The sequence below is a fragment of the Simochromis diagramma genome, unplaced genomic scaffold (assembly GCF_900408965.1).
Source record: "Simochromis diagramma unplaced genomic scaffold, fSimDia1.1 OVJJ01000107.1, whole genome shotgun sequence".
NCBI classification, from domain to species: domain Eukaryota; kingdom Metazoa; phylum Chordata; class Actinopteri; order Cichliformes; family Cichlidae; genus Simochromis; species Simochromis diagramma.
This window is the reverse complement of record NW_024387209.1, coordinates 10,314,672-10,331,668: the sequence shown is the minus strand read 5'-3', so window position 1 is coordinate 10,331,668 and position 16,997 is coordinate 10,314,672. Positions and strand designations below refer to the sequence as shown.

Below are 16,997 nucleotides of genomic sequence, written 5' to 3'. Positions count from 1 at the left end.
TACGCTCATCCATTGTTGTGAGTGCGCACACCAGGGGCTGCAACACATTTAAACAGCCGTATTTTGCACATGACTATGAAAGAGGAAGTAGTTCCTTCCAATGTAGACAATCTGAATGATATAGTTTCTTTCCACTGTGTTCCTGTTAAGGATAAACTACAAATTTACCCTAAATCACTAAAATATCAATATTGTAATATGAGAATCGATTCTAGAACATAAATGACCGGTATCGGAGGAATCAATATTTCAGTATCAATCCGCACATCACTACCACCTACTTGGCACACCCAAATAGAACTCTTATGACAGAAGTCTGAAGCCAAATCATCCACATATCAGATAAAGGTTGTATCTTGTTGTTTCTAGAAATACTCTTGCTTCTAAAACACAACCTAATCATTAGTGGGTTGCAAATTGTTTGTTAGCTCCTAACATTTACCAGATACTTTTTTAGTCCTTTTTCTGTTACTTACCTGTATTTGAAGTCGAGTGAAAAACTATAAATGCTCCTCCATACTGGGTGGTGTGCACTCTCTTTCAGACCCACCTTTGCTGCTGGTTCCATGCTTACACCTATTCTGTTTTCATTACTGACCTTGCAGTATTCCTCCAGAGTAGCCTCATCTTCAATAATCACCTTCAGTTCATCGCCCAGGGAGGTTCTGTCATGCTGGGTTTTCTTACCTTTCATGGAGGTTGCTCCTTCTCTCCCAGCCTCCTCGTCACCCTATAAAGTCCTACCTCTGTTACGAAACAACCTCCAAAAGAGTTCAGCTGTAGCTGCCTCCTGCCTCCTGTTTATAATCTGGAGTGGTCCTCCATTACTGTCACCCCCGTGCACAGTGGCTGTTCCTCATCTTGCCATTGTTAAATCTGACATGGTCCACTTCAGGGACCTCTTTACCCTCTGTGTTCCTGTGCAGCTGGAACAGCTGCCCTATCAGGCAGATGTGACTTAATGCCAACTATTTCCCAGCAGCATCTTGTGACATCCAGTGGTAGGTTTCTTGCTTCCCCAACAACATATCCTGCTGAGCAGGAATTCAGCAACTGCAAAAAGACTTGGATTTGATGGTGTACGGCAAAAAGTAGCTGTCTGTGAAACCTGCAGTGATGAAAGACATTTAGCTTTTTCTACCTTTTTCCAAGTATCCTCAGATTTTTTCTTTGGTTGGCTTCTCTGATTTAAAAAACAAAACAAAAAACAATTTAACTGCCTCCTATTGCAGTTTCATAAGCCACTGAACTGTGCCTCCCCGTCTCACTGTGTCTGTACTTGGATCCTTCTTCTAGCTCTTATCATGCAAACACTGATTATAAATACAAAGATAGAACACCTACCATTAGCTTTACACTCCACTACCACCATAGCAGGGCATTAAAAACCACATGTTCACAATGAGAAAACCAGCTTTTCTGTTTCTTGTCCATTACATTACTTTTGTTGTGACAATCCCTCCTTTGACCCTCAATTGCAGTGTTCTTTTGTAAGTGCAGCAGCTCTGTGGGTTACTGCTTCTATGTGAATCACTGTTGGATTCTCTACATAGGATTTTCAGTAGGTTAGAAAACTTGCAAATGATTAAGTAATGGTTGCAAATTGCCATTTGTCAAGTTAACTGCCTGTGCCATAGTTCAAAGAGAATCTGTTCTCTGTTAGAGTTGTGCCAAGTTAAGCAGTATGTGCTAAAAGTAAGTTCCGAGCAGTAAGTGCTGATCAGGACTTCACCGAGGCGAAGAAACTGCATGCTCAGTGGACAAGCGGACAATCATCTCTGGGTGAGCTCTTGAATGACACCCATTTGTCAACCAGCTTGCTGAAGAATTGCATTTTAACTGGTTTTATAAGCTATGGCACATGTTCATCGATGAATTATAGTGTTGCTCTTTGGTTCCTGACACTGAAATACACAATCTCCAGTACAACATACTTTGCTGCTCAGTATTATCGTTGGCTGTGCTACGTTGTAGAAAAAAACCTGAATTTTTTTGCTGCTGATATAATATTTGTCTGTCCTCTACTTCTGTGGATGTGTCCTTAAACATTTCGGTGAATAAAAGGAGCCTTTCTTAGCTCGCTTGCAAAAATATAAGCTAAAAATATACTGCTATGTTTGTCTTTTCTGCATTTCACCAGCAAAGATGACTGGAAGCTGAACTCTGCTCAATGCTGTTTTCCGACATGAATTTTCACTGAGTCCTTTGAGTTGTCACAACTAAGCTCCTCTCCACCAACACTTGGAAGACTTTGGATTGTTTTTAATGTGTGTGTGTGTGTGTTGTTTCAGGTCGATGAGTTATGAATGAGGCATGTGGATAGAGATTTAAAATTCATGACTTTTTTATCTGTCCCAGCAAACATCATTGGGAAAGTGACGCTGTGTCCCTGGCGAAGAAAAAAGGTCATGGTCAGATGGAGCAATTGTTATGAGGTGGGCAGCTCGAGGGGAAGTTGCTTCTGTCAATCTAAAGGTAAATTAGAGACCATCTATTCAAGAACTAATATTAACTATTTTTTTAAAAATATGCAATCGACTTTAGTGCCATTTATCTTTATTTAAATGCAAACTGTATTGCTATCTTGACTGAGTATTAAGTGTTGTCCAGGACGTTGGCACAACCATTGGAAACTTTGAACCTTCTTCAAACTGTTGTTCAACATAAAAATGATTGCTGAGGTTTCTATTACATGGATTGGCATTGAATTAAGTACATACATCAAATCAAATCAAATCAAATTAAATCAAATCACTTTTATTGTCACATCACATGTGCAGGCACACTGGCACAGCACATGCGAGTGAAATTCTTGTGTGCGAGCCCCACAGGCAACAGAGATGTGCCAAACACAACAACACAAACGAGCAAAATACAAGAATGGCCAACCTGAAACTAATAAATATATGTACAATATATAATAGTGTATGCATTTCTGGATGTGTATACTAAATATTTTCCTACGTGTGTGTGTGTGTGTGTGTGTGTGTGTGTGTGTGTGTGTGTGTGTGTATACACATTTTTACAAATTAAATAGTAAAAAAAAAAAAAAAAAAAAACAATAATAATAATAATAATAATAATAATAATAATAATAATAAAATATATAAAATATACAGAGTTGAATATGTGCAAAACAAGTGGCATTTATATACAGTGTGGAGTGCATAATGTTAAAGTTCCAGTAGTGAAGCTGAGGTGTCTATGACGTGTTCAGCAGTCTGATGGCCTGATGGAAAAAGCTGTCTCTCAGTCTGCTGGTACGGGACCGGATGCTGCAGAACCTCCTTCCTGATGGAAGTAGTCTGAACAGTTTATGGCTGGGGTGACTGGAGTCCTTGATGATCCTCCCCGCTTTCCTCAGGCACCGCTTCCTGTAGATGTCTTGGAGGGAGGGAAGCTCACCTCCAATTATCCGTTCAGAGCACCGCACTACTCGCTGGAGAGCTTTGCAGTTGTAGGCGGTGCTGTTGCCATACCAGGTGGTGATGCATCCAGTGAGGATGCTCTCAATGGCACAGTGATAGAAGGTCCTGAGGATGCGGGGGCTCATGCCGAATCTTTTCAGTCTCCTGAGAAAGAAGAGGCGCTGCTGCGCCTTCTTCACTGTTTTGTTTGTGTGTACTGACCACGTAAGATCCTCAGCCAGATGTACACCAAGGAACCGGAAGCTGCTCACTCTCTCCACAGCAGCGCCGTTGATGGTGATGGGGGTGTGTACTTCTCTGCACCTCCGGAAGTCCACTATCAACTCCTTTGTCTTTGCGACGTTGAGGGTGAGATGGTTGTCTTGACACCAGTGGGTCAGGGCGCTGACCTCCTCCCTGTAAGCCGTCTCATCACCGTTGGTGATAAGACCCACTACTGTAGTGTCGTCCGCAAACTTCACAATGATGTTGGAGCTGTTAGTGGCTGTGCAGTCGTAGGTGTAGAGTGAGTACAGGAGAGGGCTCAGTACACACCCCTGTGGAGCACCAGTGTTCAGTGTGATGGGGGATGAGGTGATGCTGCCCAGTCTGACCACCTGGCGTCTGTCAGACAGGAAGCTAAGGATCCAGCTGCAGAGGGAGCTGCTCAGTCCTAGATCCTGCAGTTTCCTGTCCAGCTTCGAGGGAACGATGGTATTGAATGCTGAGCTGTAATCTACAAACAGCATCCTCACATATGTGTCTCTCTTCTCCAGGTGTGACAGGGCAGTGTGTTGTGTCAGGGCTATGGCATCATCAGTGGACCTGTTGTGGCGGTATGCAAACTGTAGAGGGTCCAGTGAGTCGGGTAGTGCAGAGCAGATGAAGTCCCTGACCAGCTTCTCGAAGCATTTGCTTACGATGGGGGTCAGGGCTACAGGTCGCCAGTCGTTCAATGAGGAGATGGTGGAGGATTTGGGTACAGGGACGATGGTGGCCATTTTGAAGCAGGCTGGGACTACAGACAGAGAGAGGGAAAGGTTGAAGATGTGCGTGAACACTCCAGCCAGCTGAGCCGCGCATGACCTGAGGACGCGGCCGGGAATCCCGTCCGGACCAGTAGCTTTGCGTGCGTTCACCTTCCTGAAGCACTTCCGCACATCCTCCTCAGACACAGTGTGCGCACTGACGTCATCCGCGGTGCGCACACTGTCCGGTCTCATGGTGTTCGCTGCGTCGAATCTAGCGTAGAATACGTTTAGATCCTCACACAGAGAGGCCGTGGTCTGCGGTGTGCTGGTTTTCCCTCTAAAGTCTGTGATCGTGTTTAAACTGGCCCTGATGAGAAGCATGAACAGAGACTTTGCCTCCTCCTGTGTCTTATGTTTTACGGAGTCGTGGCTCAGTGAGAACATCCCAGACTGCGCGCTCAAACTGGAGGGCTTCCATCTGCTGCGCGCGGACCGGCAGGCCGCTCTCTCCGGTAAGTCCAAAGGTGGAGGTCTCTGCTTCTACATCAATAGTGGCTGGTGCACAGATGTGACAGTGATTGCTCAGCACTGCTCTCCCTCTCTGGAATATCTTTTTATCCACTGCAAACCGTTTTATTCTCCGCGGGAGTTTGCTTCATTCATCCTGGCCGCTGTTTACATCCCGCCAGACGCAGATGCGCAGGCAGCTCAGGGCGCACTCGCGGAGCAGATTCTCCACACGGAGCGGACATTCCCGGACTCTCTCATCATTGCTCTTGGGGACTTTAACAAAGCCAATCTGAGCCATGAGCTTCCAAAATACAAGCAGTATATTAAATGCCCGACCAGAGAGGAGAGGACATTGGACCACTGTTACAGCACGATCAGCGGGGCCTATCGCGCGGTGCCCCGCGCTTCACTCGGACTTTCTGACCACGTCATGATCCCGCTACATTTAAGGTTCCCATTGAAACCCAGAACATGGATCCAAAACAGAATTGTGAAATTTTCTGCTGACTTTTGCTTTCGTGTTTCCGTGTTTCGTGTTTCCGCTGAACTTTTTTGTTCCGCTGAAATTTGTGATTTGCCCACTTGGTTGTTTACTAAAAAAGAGATGGTACTGACCTTAATTAGCACTTCCATAAGGTCATAATGATTATCTTCCAAATCCATCCATCTACCCATTCTTTTTCTGCCACTTAAACAAGTCCAGGTTACAAGGGCAGCCGAGAGACATAATCTCTCCAGCACATCATGGGTGTGCTGAGGGGCCTCCTCCATTTGGGGCAACAACTCATCCCTGACCTAGAGTGGGCACTCCACAGTTTTCCAGCTGACAACCTTGGAGCTTTAGAGGTGCTAATTCTAATTCCTACCCCTTCACATTTGACTATGACTCACCTGAGTGCAAACTGAAAGCCACCACTTGTTAAAGCCAAGAGAACTATGTCAGAGAATAGAGTGACTGTGATTCATGTGATTGCAGAGCGAAACGAAAAATGAAGCCAACGTAGGTTGCCCAAACCTGCAGTTCCTCTAGTGGGCACCTGGGGCCAGCTCTAAAAGTGAGTCAATCACCAGAGACTCCCATGTTAAAATGTCAATAATAAACAATGAAATTTATAAGTTTACAGCCAGCTATATAAAATGTTACATTTGATATTTGAGTAGTGGTAAGGCATAAAGCTAGAGGTCAGTCAGGCGTAGCTGGCAGCTGTTGTCACCAGTGCTTATTCAGTTCATGGTGGTATTCATGATTTAAATGCAATTATCTGACTAAAGCACCTGCTATCCGGTCTTTAAATGATGATGTATGAACCCTGCTTCCTGGTCCAAACTACTCTTTATTTACTAAGGCTGTTGTGTTTTTAACATATTTTAATGCTTTGTATTGTTTTTCTACTTAATCTGAACAAGCCCCTAAAAAATTAAATCAGTGATCACCGTCGGCCTCTCTCGGTTTTTATTACCACTGTTCATTTTAAAGCTCAGTTTTTAAAACCTTACGATGTAACTACAGCCCAGTCCATGCAGCAGTAAATTAATGACTAACCTCGTGTTGTGGATGGATTATCTCAGTTGTTCTCCTGACTGAAGTTTGGTCCCTTTACAGCATCTTGCCATGAGATTGTATTTGTCCCTATATACCAGCTAGCCCAACTTCAGTAACCCTACAAACATCACTCCTGTTTAGTTTTCTGTCTTCATTTATGGCAGAAGCTGTATGTTTTAATTTTTAAGAAATCCCTCAGTCAGAATATGGTATATCATGTTTGGGTGGAAACTAGCGAGCTAACTCCCTGCTAACTTCTAACTTCTTTAAATTTCATAAATGCTGTTTTCATGGATGCCTGGATGTTAAACTTAATTGTTACACCTGGTAGAGCAGCAACACTGAACATTTTATTAAAGATGAAAGAATTAAGACAGTTTATAACTCTCATAACTCTGCTGCAGTCTTCGTTTGACTTTGGGACCTGAAGCAGAGTTTGGACCTGGAAACAGCTAATGACGTCAGACATAAAGACCAAATACGGTACAGAGAAGTTTACTTCAGTTGTGGTGAGAGAAAATGTAGAATTTTTATTTCTGTTTAGCAGGTATGCTTGTTTTCCAGTGTACTTGTAAGTTTATCTCTAGAACTACCAAGAGGCTGAACGTGTGGCAGATAGGATGTTGAGTTGGGGCAGAGTGGGTGAGAGCGGGGAACTGTGTGATGATCTGAGCAAATAAAGAGCAGAGCAGCTGAATCTGACAGGTTTCAGGCCTGAAGAGCATAGCTGAGGAGGTGAAGGGCTACAGGGAGTGCAGAATTATTAGGCAAGTTGTATTTTTGAGGAATAATTTTATTATTGAACAACAACCATGTTCTCAATGAACCCAAAAAGCACATTAATATCAAAGCTGAATGTTTTTGGAAGTAGTTTTTAGTCTGTTTTTAGTTTTAGCTATTTTAGGGGGATATCTGTGTGTGCAGGTGACTATTACTGTGCATAATTATTAGGCAACTTAACAAAAAACAAATATATACCCATTTCAATTATTTATTTTCACCAGTGAAACCAATATAACATCTCCACATTCACAAATATACATTTCTGACATTCAAAAACAAAACAAAAACAAATCAGCGACCAATATAGCCACCTTTCTTTGCAAGGACACTCAAAAGCCTGCCCTCCACGGATTCTGTCAGTGTTTTGATCTGTTCACCATCAACATTGCGTGCAGCAGCAACCACAGCCTCCCAGACACTGTTCAGAGAGTTGTACTGTTTTCCCTCCTTGTAAATCTCACATTTGATGATGGACCACAGGTTCTCAATGGGGTCCAGATCAGGTGAACAAGGTGGCCATGTCATTAGTTTTTCTTCTTTTATACCCCTTCTTGCCAGCCACGCTGTGGAGTACTTGGACGCGTGTGATGGAGCATTGTCCTGCATGAAAATCATGTTTTTCTTGAAGGATGCAGACTTCTTCCTGTACCACTGCTTGAAGAAGGTGTCTTCCAGAAACTGGCAGTAGGACTGGGAGTTGAGCTTGACTCCATCCTCAACCCGAAAAGGCCCCACAAGCTCATCTTTGATGATACCAGCCCAAACCATGTACTCCACCTCCACCTTGCTGGCGTCTGAGTCGGACTGGAGCTCTCTGCCCTTTACCAATCCAGCCACGGTCCCATCCATCTGGCCCATCAAGACTCACTCTCATTTCATCAGTCCATAAAACCTTAGAAAAATCAGTCTTGAGATATTTCTTGGCCCAGTCTTGACGTTTCAGCTTGTGTGTCTTGTTCAGTGGTGGTCGTCTTTCAGCCTTTCTTACCTTGGCCATGTCTCTGAGTATTGCACACCTTGTGCTTTTGGGCACTCCAGTGATGTTGCAGCTCTGAAATATGGCCAAACTGGTGGCAAGTGGCATCTTGGCAGCTGCACGCTTGACTTTTCTCAGTTCATGGGCAGTTATTTTGCGCCTTGGTTTTTCCACACGCTTCTTGCGACCCTGTTGACTATTTTGAATGAAACGCTTGATTGTTCGATGATCACGCTTCAGAAGCTTTGCAATTTTGAGACTGCTGCATCCCTCTGCAATATATCTCACTATTTTTGACTTTTCTGAGCCTGTCAAGTCCTTCTTTTGACCCATTTTGCCAAAGGAAAGGATGTTGCCTAATAATTATGCACACCTGATATAGGGTGTTGATGTCATTAGACCACACCCCTTCTCATTACAGAGATGCACATCACCTAATATGCTTAATTGGTAGTAGGCTTTCGAGCCTATACAGCTTGGAGTAAGACAACATGCATGAAGAGGATGATGTGGACAAAATACTCATTTGCCTAATAATTCTGCACTCCCTGTAGAGATTGAGGCAGAGCAGTGTGAAAAGTTGACGAGACACTGCAGGTCCAGTGAGGAGAGGCAGATGTTGTTCAACTTTCACTGTTGTACTCTTACAGTAATTACTTTACTAAAGTCGGTCACCTAATTTGTTGTAGTCAACTGTGAGGTCTGTTTTAAAATGCATGCAATGCAATGACCTGTTTCACAGTGAGTTCTCTGCCTTTTTTTTAACACCATTCTTCATCCAAAATTACATTTTTACACATTTTTACATTTTCCATTAAGTTCTTCTTCTACAATAATTAAATTATTAAAACGTTTTAGCTGCTGTGTTGTTCGTTTTACGCCTTGTTTATAATTAAATTCTTATATTTAAACTGTACAATTATAATAAAATAATAATCTTTTTTAAACAATAAAAAACACATAAAACTTCATTTTAAATTCTTATTTTGTTAAATTTTACTTTAAAATTAGACAAAATTTAACAAGTTAACTTCTTCAAGAAATCACTTCTTTGCCATTGCTGCTGTTATTGTGGGACTAGCAGTTCTAAGAGGTTTAGAATACTGTTCAATTCAATTCAATTTTATTCATACAGCGCCAAATCACAACAACAGTCGCCTCAGGGCAATTTATATTGTAAGGTAGACCCTACAATAATAGAAATAATAGAAAAAACATCTGCCGTGACTGGTTGGGGTGAGGGGAGGAAGACAGGACAAAAGACATGGTGTGTAAGAGAGCCAGAGATTAATAATAAGTAATGATTCAATGCAGAGAGGTGTATAAATACATAGTGAGTGAGCAAGGTGACTGAAGAAAAAGCACTCAATGCATCATGGGAATCCCCCGGCAGCCTACACCTATTGCCGCATTACTAAGGGAGGATTCAGGGTCATCTGATCCAGCCCTAACTATATGGTTTAGCAAAAAGGAAAGTTTGAAGCCTAATCTTAAAAGTGGAGATAGTGTCTGTTTTCTGAATCCAAACTGGAAGCTGGTTCCATATAAGAAGGGCCTGAAAACTGAAGGCTCTGCCTCCCATTCTACTTTTAAATCCTCTAGGAACAACAAGTAAACCTGCAGTCTGAGAGCTAAGTTCGCTTATGGGGTGATATGGTACTATAACATCATTAAGATCAGATGGGTCCTGATTATTCAAGACTTTGCATGTGAGGAGCAGGATTTTGATTCTGTTGGTTCTACTATTATGGATGCTGCATGCTAACCAAACATGTTAGTGTTAGCTGATAACTTAGCATTCCACTTTCCTTGTCGGAATATAGCCACTGTGGGCTCCTAAAAAGCAATATGGTGCCGGCAAAAACACTAATTTTGATGGTTTAAAACCCTGAGTCCAGAAATCGTCCATCTTTTATATACAGTCTATACATATATGCAGGTATACATAAAGTTTGGAAGTGCTCTACACCACAGGGGACTGAAAATCTCTATGAGGCCTCCTCCTTCCATGTAGATTAAGTGAAATTTCCAATGCACTTCAGTGTGTCCCAGTACACATTTATGGACCTCTTGGGAATGTAGTTGTTAAGTCCATGAGTCCATGCATTTGGAATCTGCCATAATGTGCATTCAGCTGAAAGTCTTGCACTAAGTACAGTCTTACAGGGCTGCTAGCATGGCTGCAGGCAGTCTTGTCCCTCTTGAAATGCAGCATAACTTATTAAAATTGCTGCTATTCGCATATACACATGCATTAAATTAACATGGAGACCTTTTCTTTCATTATGCAAATCATACAAGATGATGTTAATATATAGGTTTGAGTTTTGAAGAAAGTTTTCAGAGTGTCTTCATTTCTCTCTCATCCTAACAGTCAATGAGACATATTCTTATGCAACTTTCCACAGGATGCAAAAGATGATGCTCTGGTTCAAGTCTTCCTTATAGCTGATCCCTCAGGAGTCACCTGAGCAAGTTGAAGTTTAGGTAAATCTGATATCAGTTCAAGCACTGCCTCATTTGTATGTCTTTTGAAACTCGTGGATAGTGGCGAGAAGGCCCGCTGCCAATCATGACTCATTATTAGAAAAGAAAGATGCCTCTGCGCTAAGTTCTGTTCAAGCTGATGGATTCTAGACTCTCACCGGTGCCCGACAATACAGCTTGAGAAGATCTGCTATTTGCATGGTAGTCAATATAGACAGGCCTTGCATTTCCAGTCAGGAGCACAAGAAAGAGAGAGGGTGGTAGAAACTTTAAAAAAAAAAACTGAGTGAAGATCACTGTGCCATGTGTGAGACTACGCTTCTAATTTCACAATGTTTTGCTTGGTGAATTAAAAATTCTATTAGAAAAAAGGTCTTTTTTTTCTTTTTAGCTGACCCAATTGAACTGTTCATGGAGAAAAAGAGAGAAAATAGAGAGATAGTGAGCAAGCCACTACGGGGGAAGGAGGGTTAGTGGGGAGAAATATTTCAGAAAGATGAGAAAATTAATTCCCGGGGTCTATTCAACTCATATCGCTCCTTCCTATCTGGGATTATACTTGGGCTTCAGAAAGAAGGTAGAAGGAGTGAGAGGAGCCAGACAAAGGACAAGGATAAAGATGGGATCAGATGGAGGTGAGGAAGGGGGAGGGCAGCGGGTGGCTGAAGTGGGGGGAAGGCTTATCGACGTGACGCACACCTGGGCCGCCGTCCTCCACCTCTCTTCCGTGTCTTTGAGATGAAAGCTCTTATAGGCCAACGGCTGTGCAGAGGTCAGCGTCTCACCCACACTCGTCCGTCGTATTAACCAAAACCCCTCTCAGACACAATGCTCTTCAGGTCTGAAGATGCCGGGCTTTTTTTTTTCTTTTTAAATATCCTCTCTCTCTGTATCTATGGATTTTAACCTCCTAGGACCTGGCGTCAACATATGTGGACATCACATTTTGGGTTATTTAGACCAAAATACTCAATTTTGCTCTACAAGGGCCTGATATCCACTTACGAGGACATTATGCTGCTACTGTTCTATCAAAATTTTAAATGAATATCTTCATATGTGGCTCTTATTTTTCCTAAAAACAAAAATCTGGTAAAAAACAAAATCTGGTAATTCTTTGTTTTTACATTCATCGGGTCCCAATATGCCCAAATATCAATGAGAAATTAAAAATGCATGCCGTGGAAGACTTCAGGTCTTAGGAGGTTAAAGATGGCTTTTACATTTTGATCAAACTCAAAAACATGGAAGTGTTTATAGGCACAACATCAAATCTGAAGGCAGAACACATGGTTCCCATGCCTCTAGGCTCATACTTTCTGCAGACTCCGATGATCAAAGACCACAGTGCGGATGGCAGGATGGAAAGCGGGAAGATGGGATGGAGAGAACCGACAGATGGAGAGGAGGGCATGGGCTTGAATTAAGCACACAATGAAGACAGTTTCTTTTTGACTTATGAATATGTCTGAATATTTTAGTAGGAACTGAAGCAAGAATATTAAGAAACGTTCAGACAAGTATTCTGGCAAAATAGAGTCCCATCAAAGAGAGGAATCTCACATATATAGGTTCCCAACTAATCATATGCTATGGTTTTCCAAAGGGCAATATAAACCTGTAGCCCTCATATTCAGTTTATCAGATAGCTCTTTTATTTCATCATGTTTCATCCTATAAACTTAGTTACCCAACGCTAAAATTAGCTAATCCAGTCTTTAAATGATGATGTGATGAATCCTGCTTCCAGGCCCAAACTACTCTGCGTTTAATAAGGCTGTCGTGTTTTTAACATGTTTTGATGCTTTGTATCTTGTTCTATTTAATCTGAACGAGCCCCTAAAAACAGTCAGTGATCACTGGGTTTCTCTCGGTTTTTATTACCTCTATTCATTTTAAAGCTGTGTGTCTTAATTTTTCAGAAATTCCTCAGTCAGAACATGGTACATTATTTTTAGATGGAAACTAGCGAGCTAACGCCCTACTAACTTCTAACTCAGTTAAATTTCATAAATTCTGTTTCTATGGATGACTGGATGTTAAACTTAATTGTTACACCTGGTAGAGCAGCAACACTGATCATTTTATTACAGATTAAATAATTTGGACAGTTTTTCAACTCTCAGTGATCCCGCAGTGATCATTTGACTTTGGGACCTGCAGCGGAGTTTTGGCCCAGTCACAGCTAATGACGTCAGACTTGAAGCCCGGATAGCGTTCGAGCTCTACCCTCTTATGTATGCTGTATGCTCACACCAGGTTAAAAACAATGACAGAAAAGTGCCAAAATACCAATCTATGGGCTTCAGATATGTAGTCAACAGACCAGTAAGCAATATCTTGGGAGCTGCTGTGATCCTTTTTACAGTCTATTATTAGCATAGTTGCTGGCATTTAGTTTTTTTAAAAACTGTGACAACATAAGCAGAGCTGTTAGAATTATTTAAGTTGGATTGGTCATCTCCAGATTTCTACTCAGAAGAAATGAAGGTGAATATTTCTCAACATCACCCTGCCATCTGTTACGTCTTGATTCACAGGGGGGTGAAGCATTTGGCAGTCATGGTCCAATTTAATGGAATCAAAGTTGTGGCGAACTTTTTCTTGCTCTAATGACTCAAAATATTCACATGACTTGAATAAAAATACATTTACTGGCTTCAGATGTTAACCTGCCACAGCAGCGTGCAGCCTTTTCTTTTCTCTTTTTTTGTCAAGCTTAGCAGAATAACAAAATGTGCCTTATCACTGCTGCACTCAAACACCCGAGGGATGCTGGGCACTAGGAATGCATTGTGCGACTGCTCATTTTCTGCAATATAAATAGAAGTTATCCTCATAGGAAAGGGGTGGGGAGGTGCGCCCCATTGTCTTTTACTAAGAAAGAAAGCTTTTCTGTCTCGGTGGACAGCCTGCTGTTTGATTCCAGCACATAAAACCGACTTAACGTGCAAGACAATTGCTAAAGTGTCAAGACAAACGCGTACAGTGGCAGGCAGACGTGCCACTGAGTGACCCACATTTCGCCCTTAAAAAGCAATTATAGGAGTTCGATGTACCTTGGTGACTAACTTCTTCTCCATATAGACACTGAAAGACCTGTGGGGGATAGGGCCACCATCCTGCCACAGTACAATGAGAAAGAAAAGAGAGCGAACTCATTGGAGATGGGGAGCGAGGAGGAGAAATGAGGCGCCTGGACATACTGAGCATTAATATTTTACGTCCTCAGCTTCCATTTGTCTCTCTTAGCCCGTTTTTCCTCAAATCTAATAAACGTCAGGGGTGTGTGAGCAAGACAGAAAGAAGCGGTGCCGAACATGTATGCCGCCTATGGTGCACCATCATTTCTACATCGAGGCTCCGTAATGACCTTCTTACCCAGCTGAACTATTGAAATTACTTTCTCAATAGAATGCACCTTCAATCTTCAATGTTGTTTCCTTTCATGGGGGGGAAATTTCACCTCTGCACTCTAAATGGCACAGGTTATTAGGCGAGAAAGGAACCTTAGTAAAGTGAATGCAACGTGCGAGGAATAACACATCTGAAACATGAATGTAGTGGGATGAATCACTCCACAAGTTTCCCATGGACCCAGACAGACAGATGGTAAATGTGAAGAAAACGTGTCTATCACCTAGTTTTAAAACATTTAGGTAAACGAATGGAAGCTCTAAGGAAGGCCAGATATAAGTTTTTTATATCACAAATACTAGTCTATTGAGGATGTGCATAACTGTGAGGTGAGTGGAAAGTGTTTTGACTCTTATAACGTAAACTCTTAATGGGGAGCAAGTTAGGGAGGTCAATGATTAGACCCTGCGTAGGAGTAGTGATGAGTGGGAGCTGTGAATGTCAGCACAAATGTACTGGGTAACCTTCATCCAACACAATCACAAAACAGCTGTGAGCCACAAAAAAATAAATGTATGGCACAGAAGGATGGGGAAGGATTTTCCTAATATGGTGATCTCAGGCTTTCAGTACAGAAGTTGAATGAACATGCAAGTAAAACCGTATTTACACGAGGGGCAGCCAATCAGAAGAAAGTTAGTTTTATGGGGGAGAGAAGCCAAAACCATCCATCCGTTTTTCTACCGCTTATCTCAGTCACAGGGGCTACTTATGCTTTCATTCCATCATCACACTAATACCAGCCTAACCCCTGGTCAATACCCAACATAAGCTTGTGAATGGTTCTCACAGAGCTACAGTTGGCTGCTGTTCTACTCAACTTGATTCCCACAGAAAGATCAAATTAGCTCCATTAGTTTAGAGGGAAGAATCGAATAAAAAGTTGCCTCATTTACATGAAGATCGAGTCAGGTGAACAAATAAATTGATCCCATTAGATAGTAAAGATGTTAAGCCTTTGGCCTAATGGAAATCTTAATTATCGCTAATTGCCCTGAAGGAGAGCTTGCGCCGGTCGCGGAAAGCAGCATTAAGAAGCAGCTGCAGAATCCGAGACAAAACGCACACACAGGCACACACTCAAACACCGATACAGAAGTACAGAGGCTTTTTTGGTCTGACCTCCATGGGGTTAATTTGCCTCAGGCTGGAGAAGATGAGGTCACAGGTGTCCGTTGGTATCTCAGGTTCAAAGTGCGGAGTGCTGTGGAATAATTTAAAATCCTGCTGCACCTCTTCAGTACTTTCTTGCCGTGGCATTTAGCTAGTGGTGCTCCACTATAACCTGTTAAGGGTTAGAGTGTTCATTAGCGAAAGACTGGCAAAAGCTGGACATGTCAATCAATCCGATGATACTGATTGTGCATCAGGATGAATTCCAGGCTTTTCAGGAAAATGTTTTTATTAACTGGAAATAACATAAACAACGTTATGAATAGATAAAATTCAGAGAGAGGCAAAGATTGTTTTTTTTATCTAGGTTTCCCCTTTTATATATAATTGTGTAGGCAGATGCACTTAATGTCTGGAAAGCAAATATTGCTTGTTTAGTAGAAAAAATATTTTGCCAGCAATTAGCCTGAAAACATAATTATAAAGCATAGTAATAATCAAGTGTACATGTAATGTTTTTAGAAGACATGAGTTTGCAACAGATGATGTTTCCCTCTGGAGTTTAAATAGCTGTATGAAAAGACCCTGCCGTCTGTCAATCTTCTACTAACATTAATCGCTAACCAGCTTTAAAGGGCTCTGGCTTCCTCGGCTAAAGTCTGATATTTGAATGAAAGCAGGAGCGTGAAAAGTCAGACGTGTGAAGGGGGATAGAGGGTATTGTTGTGTGATGATGAGGAGGATGTGCTAAACCCCGTCAGAGATCTTAAAGTAATAACTGATCAATTAGAAAAATTATATATTTGGTATATAACACATGAGAGCTGTTGAAATAATAATGTCTACTTTATTGATCCCCATGGGGAAATTCCTCTCGGCATTTAACCCATTCACTCACTGAAGCAGTGGGCAGCCATCGGGAGCAGTGTGTAGGGACGGTACCTTACTCAGGGGTACCTCAGGGTAGCTGCTCAGGGGAATCAAACCCCCAACCTTCCAATCATGGGGCCATCACTGTACCTATTGAGGTATCCCTGCCATAGATTTCAAGTTCCTAAAAGTCTTATTGGTGCCCAGTGAAACATGTTTTTGCAGAAACACTCTAAAAAACAAAGGGCTTACCACTTTCCTTCAAAATAACACAACTAAAAGTTGACGTGATATATATTCACTGAGCATCGAAATGGGGAATCCAGAAATCTTAGGCGACTTTGCTGGGCTATGACAAGCTTTATATGGAGAGACACTTACGTGCCCCCTTAGTATGTATACCTGATCAACTGCTTCTTAACAAAAATATCTAATCAGCCAATCACAAGTTGGCAGCAACTCCTTCCATTTAGGCATATAGAGATCGTCAAGATGACCTGCTGAAGTTCAAGGGAGGATTAGAATGGGAAAGAAAGAAAATTTAAGTGAATTAAGCATGGCAATGAATACACTGCACTCAAAGCCAGGATTTTCTGTCAATATGGCAAAAGGTTTCAAATAATGAGGTCACTGTGCATAGAAATAAATCCTGCTAGGAAGGATATTCCTAATATGGCCATTAAAGGGTAGACAATCAGAAGAAGGTTATCTTATATAGAAGGGCAAGAATGTTAAAATAGACACTGGAAGGCACATGTATAACATATAACAGTGATTCATGCAAAGCCTCTTTAATAGAATGAAATATGTCACCGGGAATGAATATAATAGGTCCCCTTTACAAGAGGTTAAAATGCGGAGAAGGAGAGAGAGGATAATGTCACCTTTCCATTACTGTATAATGTGGTGTTATTAGGATT

The 16,997-nt window shown here is 41.9% G+C and overlaps 1 long non-coding RNA gene across 1 annotated transcript; it reads left to right on the top strand.

Moving 5' to 3' along the window:
* The first annotated feature begins 6,086 nt into the window (after nucleotides 1-6,086).
* LOC120746346 lies at nucleotides 6,087-12,539 on the top strand. Its single transcript, XR_005698827.1, has 3 exons — nucleotides 6,087-6,271; nucleotides 7,718-7,726; nucleotides 12,514-12,539. It is a non-coding gene; the product is annotated as an uncharacterized LOC120746346 (long non-coding RNA).
* The last annotated feature ends 4,458 nt before the right edge of the window (nucleotides 12,540-16,997 follow it).